Source organism: Rattus rattus, chromosome 13 (assembly GCF_011064425.1).
Source record: "Rattus rattus isolate New Zealand chromosome 13, Rrattus_CSIRO_v1, whole genome shotgun sequence".
NCBI classification, from domain to species: Eukaryota; Metazoa; Chordata; class Mammalia; order Rodentia; family Muridae; genus Rattus; species Rattus rattus.
In genome coordinates this window covers 64,205,825-64,223,203 of record NC_046166.1, presented here as the reverse complement: position 1 = coordinate 64,223,203, position 17,379 = coordinate 64,205,825, and the positions used below count along the sequence as shown (strand labels likewise).

Sequence of the window (17,379 nt, the reverse complement as noted above, 5' to 3'; positions counted from 1 at the left end):
ACCTCTGTGGCCAAGGCTGCCTCCTTAGTGTGAGTTTTCCAGTCTGTCACGAATTGTGACATTAGGTCTCTCCCTAATCACCTCATTGTTTATCTCAGGGTTACTTTACAGTTAATAAAGTGTTGGCTACCCAGATCTACTAGGGGTTGGGTAGACCAGTGTCAGTTTATTAGTGCGTCTCGGGTCTCTCTGGGATGCACATAGTCTACCACATGGCTGTGATAGAAGTGCACACGCATGAGCACACACACAGACACACACACGCATGCACACACACACAGACACACACATGCATGCACACACACGCACACACACACACACACACACACACACACACACACTCACTTACTCACTTTATCATACTAAGGTTCTTAAACCCATGGTCACTGATAACCTGCTTTAGCACTTGCATTGTTTGTAAGGCTGTTGGGTTACAAGGGCAGCTGGATCCAGTGCTAATCCAGGTTTGGATTCACCACACAAACATCCTCCCTCTGTTAGTCAGTGTGACAGCAGATTAACAAAAACGGAGCAGTCTGATTTGTAGGACGTGGATAAAAGGCAACATACTTTGAAAAGTCACATTGATTAAAAAAGAGGAAGAAACACTGTTTAGGGCTTTTTGTCGTTGTTTTAAAATCACTGTTTCTGGACCTTGGTTTTCCTTCCGGCTTCTCTTCTCTTGCCCAGTGTGTCGCTTTGGTCCTGTGGGACTGGCTGGGTTTAAATACAACCCAAGCCCTGGGGCACAGACGTCCTGCCCTTCCTTGGTGCTTATCACTGTAACTTTTGTTTTCCTGACTTTGCTCTTCGGGAGCGTGAGTATGTAAATTTGTGATAATGAATAGTTTAGTCACTGTCAAGAAGATTAATTTATATTGTACAACTGAAGGCTGGTTTCAGGGTTAGATGATTCATGTTGATGTATATACAGTAAAATTATTGTAAAAATTTAAACTGATTTTCCTAACTTGGTGTTCTTTTTAAAATTTCTGTACAATCCATGAAAATGATAAATGCTTAGTCAACACTAAGCCAATATGGGAATTTTTCTGTTTCATAATTAAGCATTGCTTATTGGTTGTCTTTGAGATTTTATAATTTGGTTATCTTAAAAAAAATGGGAAACGAGGTCTGAGCTTCTTTCTAACTCCTGATTGATTCAGACCTCACTGCGGACCAACTGTGTGTGTGTGTGTGTGTGTGTGTGTGTGTGTGTGTGTGTGTGTGTGTGTGCGTGTGTGTGCGATTCATGTGGATGTGTCACCTTCTGTCCCTAGTTACTAGACTAAGCTGACCAGGATGTGAGCTCTCCTCGTCTTCAGGGGCATACACTTGAAATGGCCGTCTTTTGAGCATCTTTATTTCATTACAATGGAGTCACAGCATGTTAGGTGGCTAGGCTTTGAAAGCTTTGCCTAAAGTCAAAATCAGGCATGCTCAGAAGACTCAAAGGTCTCTTAAATTGCCAGTGGAGTTGCTTCTGTGGTCACAGTGTGAGTCCTGGGGAATGCTATGTATGAACCTACTATGCACACAGTAGACACAGCATGTGATGCCGTGCGTGCCAACCGTGCGCTGGTAACAGCACTTACACGGTGCAGATGTGTGCGGTGCCCTTTGGGCAGTACCTGTAGTTAGACTTATGTAAATCTGTGGTCAGTCCTGTCCTTTACAATAGACAGACCCAAGGGCAAGCTTAACAAACGCAGGATTTCCAACTTCATCATGGCTCTGTTCCCGAGTCAGACCAAGGTTTGCTCACAGTAAGCATTCAATAAATATTTACTGAATAAGTGGATATAATATGTGTGTATACACATATATATATATATACACACATTTAATAATAACTACACTGCACTTTATCTTACTTTAGTCTAGTTGAAGACTTCATTTTTTATAATTTTTATGTAAGAAACTCCGAAAGGTGGCCTCATTAGGAAAACAGCCACGGGAGCAGCTTTCATTGAACAGAAAGATCTCAGGTGTGTACGTCATGCCTGGTGTAAGGAAACTTCTGATGGCTTTGTAATTTCTTTTCTTATTTTTATCAGTTCTGTGAGAATTTCATATAATGCATTTCGATCACAATCACCCCTTCTCCTCCTCCTCCCAGATCCAACCCCCTCTTTCCCTGCTCTCTCTCTCTCTCTCTCTCTCTCTCTCTCTCTCTCTCTCTCTCTCTCTTAAAGCATATCAAGTACAGTTCTATGCCTCATGTACTCCTGAATGTGTAGCCCTCGCTGAAGGGTGATTGACCTATCAGGGGCTGTAACCTTATGAAAACCTGACTCTCCTCCCAACAGCTACGGATTGCCAGGGGTGGGGCTTGATGCCCAGCTCCGGTCACTGTGCTGAGGTTTGGGCTGGCTTGAGCTTGTGCAGATCTTTTGCATAGGGTCTCAACTGATGCGAATCCATATGTGCAGCTGCCCTGCTATATCCAGGAAGCATGACTTCCTTATATTCATCCTCTGACTTACAGTCTTTTAGCCCCTTCTGCTATGACCCTGTAACCTTGGGAGGATATGATGTAGATGTCATGTTTAGAGCCGAGAATTCCACAGTCTCTTACTCTCTGCCCCTTGAGCAATCATGGCTCTCCGTTAATTGCCATCTGCTTCAAAAAGAAGCTTCTCTGACGAGGGTTGAGAAATGCACTAACTACGGGCATCAGGATAAGTCATCAGGAGTGTTTTAATACTGTGCCCACTCAGTAGAGTAATAGTAGTAGTGGTCCTCCCCTGGGGCCTAAAACCTGTCTAGCTCCAGGTCCTTGAGAATGATAATAATACCAGGTCTGGGCTTCAACTTAGAGCAGGCCTTAAAGCTAAACAGAAAGTGGTTGTTTACTCCAATGACATTTGAGCCACTACTGTACCAATGGACATGCCCTACCAGGCCAATAATTCTTACGTCTCTCGGGGTTCACAACTCAATGAGGTTGGTGATACCTTTTCTCCTCTGGCAGCATGCATAGAACATTCCAGTGTTATGGGAATAGGGAAGAAGCTTCCAAGGGAGTGCCAGCTTGATGTCTCCATGTTCTGTGACTCGGGTATGTGGCAAACACCACAGGATGACAGATGGAGAGCCTAGTGCCAAGAATGGGTTACCTCTTTGGGAGCTGTTGGCAAGTGAGGTCCCATAGACCACCCTAAGCATTATGGGCTGTGGCCAGTGCTCTTGGTTGCTCTCTGGAGCCTGCTGTCTGGATGCCAGGCTCTGGAGCTTTGTAGAAGAGCTTGACAATATTAGTCTCATCTCAGGAGGCAGAAAGTGTCCGCTGAGCTGAAGAGGCAGGCAGTCCCACGCAGGAAAACACGCTTGTTTCTGGCGTGTGCCCTGGTCTATCCAGATTCCATTCCTTACTGACTTCCATTCACCCATAATAGCCTAAATCACACCAAACCTTGCACAATCCAACCTGCCATGGAAAAACCCCTTTCCTGGATATATGGCTCTGTTTTTTAAAGTGTGTAAAAGTTGCTGTCTTCCCTACATATTTAACTCTATTCTGTCTTGTTCTGTCAACTTCTGCTTTGAGGCCACAAGAAAATACTGAGTTTCTTTAAGTTGGAAAATTACCGGTTGTCACATCCTAGGCAGACTGGGTTTCAGGACCCTGGTTAGGGATGGAGGGGGGGGATGAAGAAAGGACACACATGCACTGTGAAACACACATGCACAGATAACATGCACGGTGAAACAAAATGCACAGATATCATGTACTGTGAAGCACACATGTACAGATAACATGGACTGTGAAACACACATGCACAGATAATATGCACTGAGAAACACACATGCACAGATAACATGTACTGTGAAGCACACATGCACAGATAACATGTACTGTGAAGCACACATGCACAGATAACATGTACTGTGAAGCACACATGCACAGATAACATGTACTGTGAAGCACACATGCACAGATAACATGCACTGTGAAGCACACATGCACAGATAACATGTACTGTGAAGCACACATGCACAGATAACATGGACTGTGAAACACACATGCACAGATAACATGTACTGTGGAGCACACATGCACAGATATCATGCACTGTGAAGCACACGTGCACAGATAACATGCACTGTGAAACACACATGCACAGATAATATGCACTGAGAAACACACACAGATAACATGTACTGTGGAGCACACTTGCACAGATAACATGGACTGTGAAACACACGTGCACAGATAACATGCACTGTGAGGCACACATGCACAGATAACATGCACTGTGAGGCACACATGCACAGATAACATGGACTGTGAAGCACACATGCACAGATAACATGCACTGAGAAACACACACAGATAACATGCACTGTGAAGTACTCATTCACAGATAACATGCACTGTGAAGCACACATGCACAGATAACATGCACTGTGAAGCACACATGCACAGATAACATGCACTGAGAAACACACATGCACAGATAATATGCACTGAGAAACACAAACAGATAACATGTACTGTGAAGCACACATGCACAGATAACATGCACTGTGAGGCACACACATGCACAGATAACATGTACTGTGAAGCACACATGCACAGATAACATGCACCTTGAGGAACACACACAGATAACATGCACTGTGAAACTGGGACCAGCTGGAGCTCTGTGGCCACTGCCACTATCACAACCCAGACCCCCAGCATGTGTCTTAGCACAGGAGGAGCAGTTAGCTACACTCCGTCTCTGGCCTCATCCCTTAAACATCAGGCGGAGGAAGCTGCAGCGGCTGGTCTTAGCACACACTGATCAGTTTTTCCTAAGTTCTCATATCCGGGCTCCTGAGGAGAGCTTTGCCGTTCCTCTCGAGCCTGACCGTGGGTAACAGCTGTGCCAATTAATGCAGGCCAGTTGGCTTTGGAATCGTGGACAGGCTGTGCCCGTGTCAGATCACAGGATCACTCACGACCTCCACACCCTACAGCCGGTCATCAGCACTTCCTTTGACTCCTCACTGTCCGATGTCATCGAATGCACACAGCACACTTCCAATTGTTAAATTTACTAAGTGACTTCCGGCTTAACAGGTCCCTCCCTCCAGGTCCCTTATCAACCAGCTTGGCCTGTCTGAGATCTGCCCTGCCTTACTCAAATTCCAAGACAGGAGCCATACCCACGGCGTTAGAGGCACTCCTGAAAAAAATCAGATCGCTGACACGTAAGATCCTGGTTTCACAAGCTGTTATTATAGTGTGAAAATCAGGTCATTTACATTCTCCCTTGTGTCCTGATGTGAAATCATTATGATTTCCAGACCATTGCTCATTAAAATAAAGAACATTTGTATACAGGTGGTTATTAAGTGCATACATTTTATAATTGTACAGGTCACCGGAATATTTGCTGACTCACAAAGAGAGTTCAGGGAGTAGGGGTTAGAACCTTGGGCCCTGCATATGCTAGGTCAAGTGCTCTTTTATGGAGCTTCACTCCTAGCCAGAATTCAGTGTATGGTAAAAGCCAGTTTGAGTTGGCACTGAGGCCGTACCACTGTCCTTCAGGAGGTTTTCCTTCGTCTTATGCTACCTTTATTTCAGAAAAGATTTTTTTTTTAATCGTGATTGTCTCATAAAGACAGTAAGACAGTGTCTTTGGTGGCTTTTTCCATTACTGCGCTAACACACCACAACCAAAAGCAGTCTGGGAAGAAAAGGGCTTATCTCAGTACAGCCCATCACTGAGGTAAATAGAGCAGGAACCCGGGAGGCTGATACAAAGGCCATGGAGGGATGCTGCTTACTGGCTTGCTCCCCCTGACTTGCTCAGTCTGCGGTTTCATAGCACCCAGGACAATCAGTCAATGGATGGCCCCACCCACAATGGACGGGACCCTCCCCCATCAATCACTAATTAAGAAAATGAACTACAGGCTTGCCTATAGTGTAATTTTTTTTTTATAGGAGCACTTTTTAAATTGAGGTTTCAGATGACTCTATCGTGCATCAAGGTGACATAAAACTAGCCAGGATAGTCAGTTTGTCATGAGCTATAATTAACATAAAAATGATGAGACATCTCAGTGAAGCTGTTATTTTTAAAATGCATATACGATTTAAGTCTCACAACCAAAGAATGATTGTGTACATGTGTGTGTGTGTGTGTGTGTGTGTGTGTGTGTGTATTTGGGAAGGTTAATACAGAGCAAGTTGTCTTTTATGTTTCACTGAATCCCCACAAAAGTTTAACTATTGTATAACTTACAGCTGAAAAAAAAGGTGGGATTGCGCAACTCAGGCTTCCTGGATCCTCGAGTGTGGCAGAAGACCTTACCCACTGAACTCTCCACAAGCCCTTCATTGAGCTTTTATTTTCTTTTTTGCTTTCAAAACCAATCGTCGCAGAGACTCTCTGATGCTCAAATACCAGGCACATATTTGAAAGGAATATCGGGAGAGATCTTTCTGATGGCAGTGAGAACCGGTGACAGCCTGGGCTTCCTTGGCCACTTGGCTGGTTAGTTCCTAGAAAAATTTGACCTTTGATGACATCTAAGTGACTGTGCTGTCTTTTAAGATCAACTTTCTGCAAATGGCATATTTCAAAACTTGAGGTGAAATTTATAAGCAAATCATTAGCTCCCCCCCTCACCAACTTGCTAAGCGAGAGCTCTACTGCTGGTCTGTGTTGCCTCACCCGCCGTCTACTTTCAGAAGCTCTCGTTTATGCAGTCCAGGCTGGCCAGATACGTGAAATCCTGTTTCCCCAGTTGTTGGGATTACAGGCATGTGCACCACATCCAATTCTCAAATCTCATGGGTTTGACACATGCACCGTCAATCCAGGCAACTCAGTCCTAACATGCTTCACTCCTCCAGAGTTTCCTGGTACCTCTTGCCGGCTGCTGGCCCTCTAGAGGCTGTGCTCTGATTTCTATTACTAAGTTTGTCTGTTAAGTGGCTGTTACACGCAAAAGAAAGTTCACCGGCACATGGCTGGAGGACAAGCAGAGCTGTTAGACATGTGAAACGTAGCCTCCCGTTCTTTCAGAAAGAAAACACTTGGAGAATAGACTTGTAAAAATGTTTGTTTTGAATTTAACCAACCAAGTTTTGCTTCAGAGGACGAGAAAGGAAAATGCACTTTACCTGAAGTATATTCCTTTGAAACCCCAGTGACATTTTGGGGAGCGAGCTTAGAGATTACCCATGCCACTCTAGTGACTCTTCTTCTGATCCCCCTCCCCCAAAATGACTTGGGGGAGAAGTGAATGGTTTAAGGGCGAGACTGCTGGCTTTTTCTTAACGCGCCGGGTCTTTGCAGCGGAAGGTGGACTGTGGGTGTAAATCTGTGCTGCACTGGCAGCGACCTCCTCTCAGGGCCTCTGGACCCAGAATTTCCTGCAGGTTTCCTGTTGGGTGGCTTCAGGGCAAGCTAGGAGCGGGCAGGAAAGGAAGATGCGCTGCCCAGGAGTGGGGGCGGGGCAGACCTCTTGCGCTTGACGCCCCCATCCCCACCCCCGCCCTCTGAGAGCCCGCCTTGGGGCGTGGTCCGGGCAGCCTAGGAGGGTGCCAGAGCTCTGGATCCGGGCGTGCAGCTGCGGGACGGGAGATGCTCGGCCAGTCACCCTGTGGTCGCTGAGGCTCTCCTCTCATTTCCGCCGTGCCAGCCAGACCCGACCAGAGGTAAGGATCCGAAGCGCAGGTGGCCCACGACCAGGGCAGGCACCTGGCGCGGGCGTGGCCGAGTGACGGGACTCACATAGGCAGGAGTTCAGATTGGGACGTTTGGAAACTCAGCGTTGCGACATACCTTTGTCGCTTTCCAAAAAAGAAGTCTTTCTGGGATACTAACAATAAGCGATGACCTCAGTAACAAGTTTTATGCTGACTGACTACCACTGGGCTGGGTTTGCCCGCGTGAACCTGAGGCACCTTTGGAAAGTGAGTTGGTGGGAGAGCAGGGATTCATGTGGAAGCTCCACCCGACCATCTGGATAGAGAAAGCTCATTCCCAAGCGCAGCTCTGGGATCGGGATTCCCTTCTAACAAACATTATTCCTAGATATACACAGAAGCCTTGCTTGTAAAATCACTTTGTTTCTCCTATTCTCTTATTTTCCTCCTTTTATTCTTTAATAATGGCCTGTGGATATGACTTAATTTTCCTTTGTTGGCGGCTGTGAAACATTTACTTAGCTGTTTTCTGAAAAACATGGCTTTAAGGGGAGGTGAGGCCGTTAGCCACTGAGAATACACACACACTTCTCTCCACTTTCTCGGCTGGGCGTTTACAGTTTATCTGTAAACCTTTGTGTGATGCCTCTTTGCTCCGAAGGTTCAAACCTAGGGTCTCACACATGCCAGGCAAGTCCTCCACAGCACTGAGCCAAAACCGAGACCCTAAACAAGCATTTCAAACATCTTGAAAATATTCCCAACTTCTTGTTTTCTTAAAATGCCTCTCGCACCAAACAGTCTACTTAGCAACTACTCCAGGAACTGGGGACATGGTGAAAAAAGTAATAATCAGGTAGCTCCCTCCCCATTTTATAGGCATATTATAATTATTATCATAATGTATGTCATGATGTTCAGGTAGACTGCGTTCTATAATTCCGTCTCTGTTCGGCTCTAAGTACAGATCATCACACAAGTCTGTATTTAACCACCCATCTTCATAAGCGAGAAAATATAATCACAGAATCAGTTATGAGAGTTTTAAGAAGAATATTATCTCGGAGAAGCAAGCCATCCAAGAAAGCTGAGCTCATCTTTCTAGAGGTTGCTGCTAGGTGGGGTCTTATTATGTTGCCCAGTCTGGTCTTAGACTTCTAGGCTCAAGCCATCCTCCTGCCTCAGATTTGGGGGAACTATGGATGCTGGGGGCCACCCTGGGACGCTTCCACTGAGTCTCTCATCTGCAGCCTTAAAGTCATGTTCCCCATCTAAATTCGAGGTAATGATTAGATCAAATCCATGGCCAGTTCCACTAACATGGAATTTTCTTTCTTGGTGTGCCGAGGAGGGCAGGGAGCCCAATCAGCTGCATAATTAAACTGCAAACCCCCGCTTTGCTTGCAGGAAGTGCAGAGTTTCCTTTGTTGAACTAGCTCTTACCGAACAAAAGCTAAGAGGGACACACCAGTTTCCTTCCCTCTGAGGGGTGGCCTGTTTCAGTCAGCCTGCTTAACTCTGTTAATTCTGTCTTCCTATCAGAAGGTCTTGAGTCTGTGTTTGCCAAGTTCTCCATGGGGTAGAGATGCCCCTCGGTGGCAGGGGGCTTCCTTGGCCCGGATGAGGCCACGAGGAAGCAGTTATCTATGAATAATAACGAGGGACTGTCAGCATTAAGAAAACATATATTTTGTTATATTTAATAGAACCGTTTGCTAGATTCTAGTACGAAAGAACTACCCTTGAGAGACCCAAGGCTTATTCTGTAGCACTCTAGTATTTCTACCTAAGTAGAGTATTCCTTCCCACAGCTCACCGAGAGCCACAGGCCTAAGGTCTTCCCTTGCCCACCTACGTGGTCTGGGAAGTTGCTGCATGAATCAGCCATCCCCTGATGCGTGTCAGCACCAAGCCTTGGAAGACTGACAGGGATGGTGATTTTTATTTGTCTGTTTTCTCCTTAGACTACCCAAACAAGAAAAGCAGGGCCAGATGGAGTTCACATTACGTTGTAACATACTGAGTATCGTTGTTTGGGTTTTTTTTCCCTCATTTTTTAAAAAAATTAACAACACTTTTTCTTTTATTGAAAATACGTATTTTTCCCCCTCAAACAATGTATTCTGATTACAATGTCCTCTTCCCTACTCCTCCCAGTTCCTTTCCACCTCCCCTCCCATCCAGATCTACACCCTTTCTGTCTCTCATGAGAGAACAGGCAACTAAGGAATCATAGTAAAATAAAGTGCAGTGAGATAAATTTTAAAAAACACATATAGACAAAGAGACACACATTCACATACACGGGGGTCCCATCAGAACCCCAAACCAGAAGAATCGCAGTATATATGCAAAGGACCTGTAACGTTTAGGGGGAAAAGGCCATGACTTAACATAATGGAGCAAAGAACCACCGAAGATACCACTGAGTTCATTCTGTGCTGTCCGTCCACTGCTGGACATGGTACCTCACCCTGAAGCACGGTTTGTTCCCCCAGGGAGACGCCCTTGGAGAGAACTAAATTGTCATTCGCAAGTGGTTATCAACTAGAGATAGCCCCTGGGTTAGGAATGGGGACATGTGTCCACTCCTCCCAGCCCTAGGATCCCGTTTGATGCAGACCTGTGCAGGACCTGTGCATACTGCCTCAGACTCTCTGAGTTCACGGGGGCACCAGCCCCGTTGTGTCAGGAAGGCCTCCATTCCTTGATGTTCCCCATCCCCTCTGTCTTTAGGGTTTTTCTGTCTCCTCTTTCTCAGTTCCCCGAGCCCTGAGGGGAGAGATTTGACAGAGACATCTGATGTGAGGCTGAGTGTGTTTCAAGGTCTCTCACTCTCTCTGCCTAAAAATAATTTTATCACACCATATATTTTAATCGTATTCTTTCTCTTCCCCAAGCTCCTCTGACGTTTCTCTCCAACCAACTTCGTGTTCTCTTTTTCTGCCTCTCAAAGAACAAAACAAAGCCCAGAACAAAAACAAAAATCAAAACAAGCAAGAAAAAAAAATAAGTGATAAAAAATTTACCAAAATAAAACAAAAAGCACACACAACCCATGTAGGATATATATATATATATTACAAACAGGTCACTGTTGTTGTAGGTCAGAGGGTTTGTAGTTGGAAGATATTGGTGACTGATGATGATTCTCCTCTAGTGGTGTGCCCTCTACTCAGAAGACGTGAAGCTCTAGTTAGGTACCAGCCTGAATTCTCCGTGTTTGATCACATATGTAAGTTGTGTCTTCAGCAACAAGACCTCACCAGCAGGGTATGGAGAGCATCCAGTAGCCTTATTAATAGTCCGTAATGTTTGGGGGACTCCTTTGGCCAACAGCTCAACAAATGTAACCCATTCTTGGCATCGGGGTTTTACTCGGTGGCATAAGACATTTGCTCGCCATTGTCTCCCCCAGTAGCGGGTAACTCCATTGAAATCCTTTCCGTATCTATATAAGGAAGCGTCTACAGCAGCAGGCTTCGTGTGGCTTTTCAAAAGCCCTCTAATATGAGTGGTCCCTTCCCATATTCCTCTCTTTACCCTGTCCTCCCATCCCCCTGTACATTTAAAGCCCCCATTTCCCCCTCCTTTATGCCTTAGTAATACTGTATTCCATTTTCCATTCCTTGGAAGATCGCCTCCTCTTCCTTAGTCCCTCACGAGCTACGTAAGCTTGTGGCTATTCTAATTGAAACACGTCTATCTAAACCTTGAAAGCTAACGTCCACAAATAAGAGAAAACACACCTTATTTATCTTTTAGGGTCCGGCCTACTTCACTCAGAACGATCATTTCCAACCCCATCCATTTACCTGCCAATTCCATTTTACTTAAAAGCTTAATACTATTCCATTGTGTAGATTTACCACATTTTTATCATCTACTGATCAGTTGGTGGATATACAGACTGTTTCTAATTTCCGTTATGAATGAAAGCAGCAGTGGACATAGATAAACAAGTCCCACGGAAATAAAATGCTTAGCTTGGGTTACTATTACGCTGATGAAACGCCATGGTCAAAAGCAAGCTGGGCAAGAAAGGGTTTATATGAGCTGTGCTTCCACATCCATACATGATCAATGAAGGAAGTCAGACAGGAACTCAAACAGGCAGGAACATGGAGACAGGAGCTGATGTACAGGCCATGGGGAATGCTGCTTACTGACTTGCTTATCATGGCTTGCCCAGCCTGCCCACTATGGGCGGGGCCCTCCCCCTTCAATCACTAATGCCCTAAGGCAGGATTTTATGGAGGCATTTTTTTTTTCAACCAAGTTTTCCTCCTTTCAGATGACTCCAGCTTGTATCAGGTTGACATAAAACTAGCCAGCCCAAGTCCTTGGGGTATATGCTCAAGAGTGGTATAGCTAGGTCTTGTATTGATCAATTTTCAGCTTTTTAAGGAACCTCCACACTGAATTCCATAGCAACCTTACCAGTTTGCACTCCCGTGGGCAGTCAGTGAGTTTTCCCCTTTCCCTGAACCCTGGCCAGCATGCGCTGTCATTTGTTTATGAATCTTAGCCGTTCTCACAGAGGTAAGACGCCATCCCAATGTAGTTTTAATCTACATTCTTTGATGGCTCAGGATGTTGAACATTTTAAAAAGCGGCTTTGGGCCATTTGTATTTCATTTTTAGAGGACTTTTTGTTTAGTCCTAAACCCCATTTTTAATTGGATTATTTTGTTTCTTGATCACCTTCTGGAGTCCTCTGAATATTCTAGATACCGTGAGATGTAGAATGGGTTAACATTTCTCCACATTCTGTAGCCTGCTACTTGGTTTGAATGATGGTATTCAGAGGCTTTTTCGTCATTTATTAATTGCTGGTCTTCTGACATTTGACCAAAATTACACACTGTTAAAAAGCAGGACAGCATCTTCAAGAAGCGGTGCTGGTCTAACTGGGTGTGTACAAATAGAAGAATGCAAATGTTTCCATATCCATCGCCCTGCACAAAGCTCAACTTCAAATGGACCGAAGACCTCAACAGAAGGCCATAAACCCTAGGTCTAATGGAAGCAGACGGGGGTGGGGGGGATAGTCTTGAACTCATCGGCACGGGAAAGGACGTCTGAGCAGGACACCAATGTCACAGGCACCAGGACCAACAATAAACAGGACATCAGAAGCGGAGAAGCTTCAGTATGGCAAAGGACACCATCATTTGATCAGAGCAGCAGCTTACAGAAGTGGGGGAGATTTTCACCAGTTATACATCTATGGAGAGTTAGCCTCTAGAATATATAAAGAACTTAAAAACAAAAACAAGTGAGAAAATAACCAAGTTAAAAAATGAAGAACAAAACCAACCACAACTTTCTCAAAAGATGAAACACAGTGGCTGAGAAATCCTTTTTAAAACCTTCAACATCCTTAGCCATCAGCTCCTCAGGAAGCTGGGACTTGATCTACCCCAAGACCCAGGGCATGTATCCGAAGGGCATATCTGCCTTATTAGAGAGACACTTCCTCACCTGCATTCATTGCTGTTCTAGTCAGAATAGCCAGAAATTGGGAACAGCCTAGATCTCCATCTGCTGATGATTGGATAATGAAAGCGTGGTGCATTTAAACAATAAAGTATTTGTTAAATATGTTTTTAAAATGGAATATCTGTTAAAGTCTGCGATCTTGACATTCACAGGTAAACGGATGGATCTAGAAAAATCATCCTAAGTGAGGTAATCTAGACCTGAAAAGACAAACACATATTTTCTTTCATAGGGCACTGAGAGATTGTAAGCCTTGGGAATGTGTCCAACAACCTCACTAACCAGAGAGGTTAAGTGCCTCCATGTTTAATCCTCCTTCTCCAGTTTTCCCTTTATCTCTGCAGAAATAACTTCTACTTCCTCTTTCTGGGGAGAGTGGGGTAAAGGGGGGAATACATGGAGCGAGACTTGAAAAAGTGATATGGAAAACTAACACAACAGAAGCTTCCCAAATATAAACATAAATGAGAGGACTGTAAATGGACTCACTAAATAATAACCAAGACGATAATGCCCAACTACACATCTTCTGCCAAATCTGGTCAAATCCTGTTGGCCAACACAAAATAAACTCAATGGTATTTATGTGGACCTTTGTTTGATTTTGCTTTGCTTTGGCATTTTTTGGTTTCCTGTGTGTTTGTTTTTCTTTTTGTTTTGTTTTTTTTGTTTTTACAAAGAAGAGAAAAGATGAGTGAGTGAGTAGGGAGGATCTGGGAAGAGTTGAGGCAGTGAAAACATGACCAAAAGAAAATATGGGGGAAAAACATTAATAAGAGAAGAAAGCGTTGGTGCGGCTCAGACAGCCCTTTCTTTGGCTGGTGAGCCCAAGCCTATCCCTCCTTTTGCTTCTCTCAGATGCGGGTTTCTGGTCTTCCGTTGAGGTCCTTGGTCCATTTCGAGTTGAGTTTTGTGTAGAGTAATAGATACGGATCTATTGGCTTTCTTCTATGTGCAGCTGACCAGTATGGCCAGCGCCATTGGTTGAAGATGCTGCCTTTTCCCCCAGTGTATGTTTCTAGCTTCTTTAACAAAAATCAGGTGTCCATCCGTGTGTGGACTTATGCCTAGATCTTCTATTTGATTCATTGACCAACATGTCTACTTTATGCCAATAACGTGCTGATTACTATTACTACACATCAGTGATAGAATTTGGATCAGGAGTGGTGATGTTTCTGGCAGTTCTTTTTTTATTCAGGGTTGTTTTAGCTATCCTAGTTGTTTGTTGTTGGTGGTGGTGGTTTGTTTAGGTGTTTGGTTTCTCTCCCCCCACCCCGTCTCTCTCCATCTCTCTTTGTCTCTGTCTCTGTTTTCTCTGTCTCTCTCTCTCTGTCTCTCTCTCTCTCTCTGTCTCTCTCTCTCTCTCTCTCTCTGTGTGTGTGTGTGTGTGTGTTTCCACATAAACTTTAAGATTTTTTTTTCAATTTTCATGAAGGATTGTGTTGGAATTTTAATGATTGCATTGAATCTGTACGTTGTTTCTGGTAGGATAGCCATTTCTACAACATTAATACTATATTAATACTACCATGAGCATGGGAGATCTTTTCATCTTCTGATATCGTCAATGTATTCCTTCAATGTCTTAAAGTTTTTACTTACTTGGTAAGCATTATCTCAAGATATTTCATTTGAGGGAGGGGGTCATTGTGCAAGGTATTGTTTTCTGGATTTCTTTCTCAGTGTGTGTCCTTTATATGTACATTTTCATAAGTGTGTGTGTGTGTGTGTGTGTGTGTGTGTGTGTGTGTGCTGGCTAGTTTTACATCAGCTTTACACAAGCTGCAGTTCTCTGAAAGGAAGGACCATCAATTGAGAAAATGCCTCCGTAAGATCCTGCCGTAAGGCATTTTCTTAACTAGTGGTTGATGAAGAAGGCTGAGTCCATTGTGAGTGGGACCATCCCTGGGCTCATGGTCCTGTGTACTACAAGAAACAGGCTGAGTAAACAATGAGGAGCAAATCAGGAAGCAGCACCCCTCTGTGGTCTCTGCATCAGCTCCTGCCTCCAGGTTCCTGCCCTGCTTGAGTTCCTGTCCTGACTTCCTTTTTTTTTTTTTTTTTTTTTTTTTTTTTTTTTTCGGAGCTGGGGACCGAACCAGGGCCTTTAAGTGCACTAGGCAAGCGCTCTACCACTGAGCCAAATCCCCAACCCCTACCTGACTTCCTTTGATGATGGACTATGATGTGGAAGTGAAAGCCAAATAAAGCCTTTCCTCTCCAGCTTGCTTTTGATCATGGTGTTTCTCGTAGTGATGGTAACCCTGACTAAGAACATATATGATATATACTAAGAACATGTATATATATATATATATATATATATATATATATGTATATGTATATCATGTATGTAAATTTTGTGAATGTGTTTATCAGCTGTAGGAATTTTCTGGTGGAATCTTTAGGGATTTTTACTTATAGAATCAGACTAAATAAAGATGCTTTGATTTCCTGCTTTCCTATTTGTATTTACTTGAGGTCCTCCAATTGTCTTGCAGCTCAGCTAAGACTTCAAGTACAATATTAAACAGGAATGGAGAAAGTGGGCAGCTTTGTCTTTTTTTCCCCATATTTTATAGAAATGTTTTGTGTTTTTGTCTGCTTAGTTAGATCCTAGCTATGAGATTACAACATTTTGCCTTTATTATGGAGATACGCTGCTTGAACTGTTTCTTGTTGTAGATATCTATTTTAGTTAGGGTTTGACCACTGTGAACAGACACCATGACCAAGGCAACTCTTATAAGGACAACATTTAATTGGGGCTGGCTTACAGGTTCAGAGGTTCGGTCCAGTATCATCAAGGCAGGAGCATGGCAGCATCCAGGCAGGCATGGTGCAGGAGGAGCTGAGAGTTCTACATCTTGTTCCAAAGGCAAACAGAAGCCTGGCTTCCAGGCAGCTAGGAGGAGGGTCTCCAAGTCCACACCCACAATGACACACTTCCTCCAACAAGGCCGTACCTCCTAATAGTGCCACTCCCTGGGCCAAGCATATACAAACCACCACAATATCCGATCTTGCCTTTTTCCAGATGCTGCTCCAGTCTTTGGTGGTTGTTGCACCAATCTGAATTCCCATCTAGTGTGACCATAGTGGGATGCTTGAGTCCCATCAAGTGTGCCAGTTATAAGTCCCCAGGAGAGAGCAGTTCTGCAGGATCCAAAGAATAACGATGGAATGGGAGGGATGGATGAAAGGGGTGGCAGGAAACTAGGGGGACCCTGGGTATACAGCAGGAGGCTGGGTCCCAAGGATATGGAGTGGGCTAGGAGGTGGGACCCAGGCTGACAGATAGTGACAGGTCTAAGAGTACTCTGTATGGGAGAAGCAGGTCATAGCCGAGCTGAGTCCCAGACAGGTGAATATATTTTTAAGGAATCTCAACATTTGGACATAGCTCTTAGGGATCAAGAAACAAAGCAACCAGACAAATACACTAATTTGCAAGCAAAAGTTAATAACCCATTTGTGAGTGCCTTGAAGGAGGATTTGGGTACACATAGTACAATCTTCAGTGAAATTTTGGAGACTTTTATTAAATCGATCAGTGTGAAATGCCAGACATATAAGCAGTGTGAAAGTGTGTCACCCAGGCTCGCTATTAGCTTTGACACAATTAAGCAAGTAACAGACTCTCCACTAAAGGGTGGGCTACACGGGTGCAACATGGAGAAAATGGAGGTGTTCTGTGGGGTAATCTTAGCATCGAGCATGCTTGACCCTTCTAGGCTAGGTAATTATAGGTCTTTGCTCCAAAGGAAAGTTAGTGTCTCCACTGTCTTTTGTTTTTTAAATGTATATGAGTACACTGTATCTGTCTTCAGGCACACCAGAAGAGGGCATCAGATCTCATTACAGATGTTTGTGAGCCACCATGTGGTTGCTGGGAATTGAACCCAGGACCTCTGGAAGAGCAGTCAGTGCTCTTAACCACTGAGCCATCTCGCCAGCCCCCTGTCTTTCTTTTCATGACGCCTAGAAAGTTTGACTTCTTAGAATGGCCTTTCCATTTAAAAAAGTGGTTATTACTATTTTTATTACTTGTGAATGTTTTTTCCGGGTGTCTGCTTGAGTGTATGCCACATGTGTGCAGATGTCCTGAGGGGCCAGAAGAGGAGCTGTAGGTGTTGTGAGCTGCCCAGCCTGGGCTCTAGAAGCCAACTTCTGATCCTCACTCTAAACTATAGCCATCCACCCATCCATCCATCCATCCA

At 44.3% G+C, this 17,379-nt stretch overlaps 1 protein-coding gene across 3 annotated transcripts in view; it reads left to right on the top strand.

Annotated features, from left to right (window-relative positions):
* Window positions 1-7,537: 7,537 nt before the first annotated feature.
* Thsd1 (thrombospondin type 1 domain containing 1) overlaps window positions 7,538-17,379 on the top strand; it is a 36,410-nt gene continuing 26,568 nt past the window's right edge. For 2 of the 3 annotated variants that reach the window (XM_032919245.1, XM_032919244.1), the window contains exon 1: window positions 7,538-7,663. The gene's annotated coding sequence lies outside the window, so the exon portion shown is untranslated. The remainder of the gene's footprint in view (window positions 7,664-17,379) is intronic. The other variant, XM_032919246.1, reaches the window with a different exon arrangement.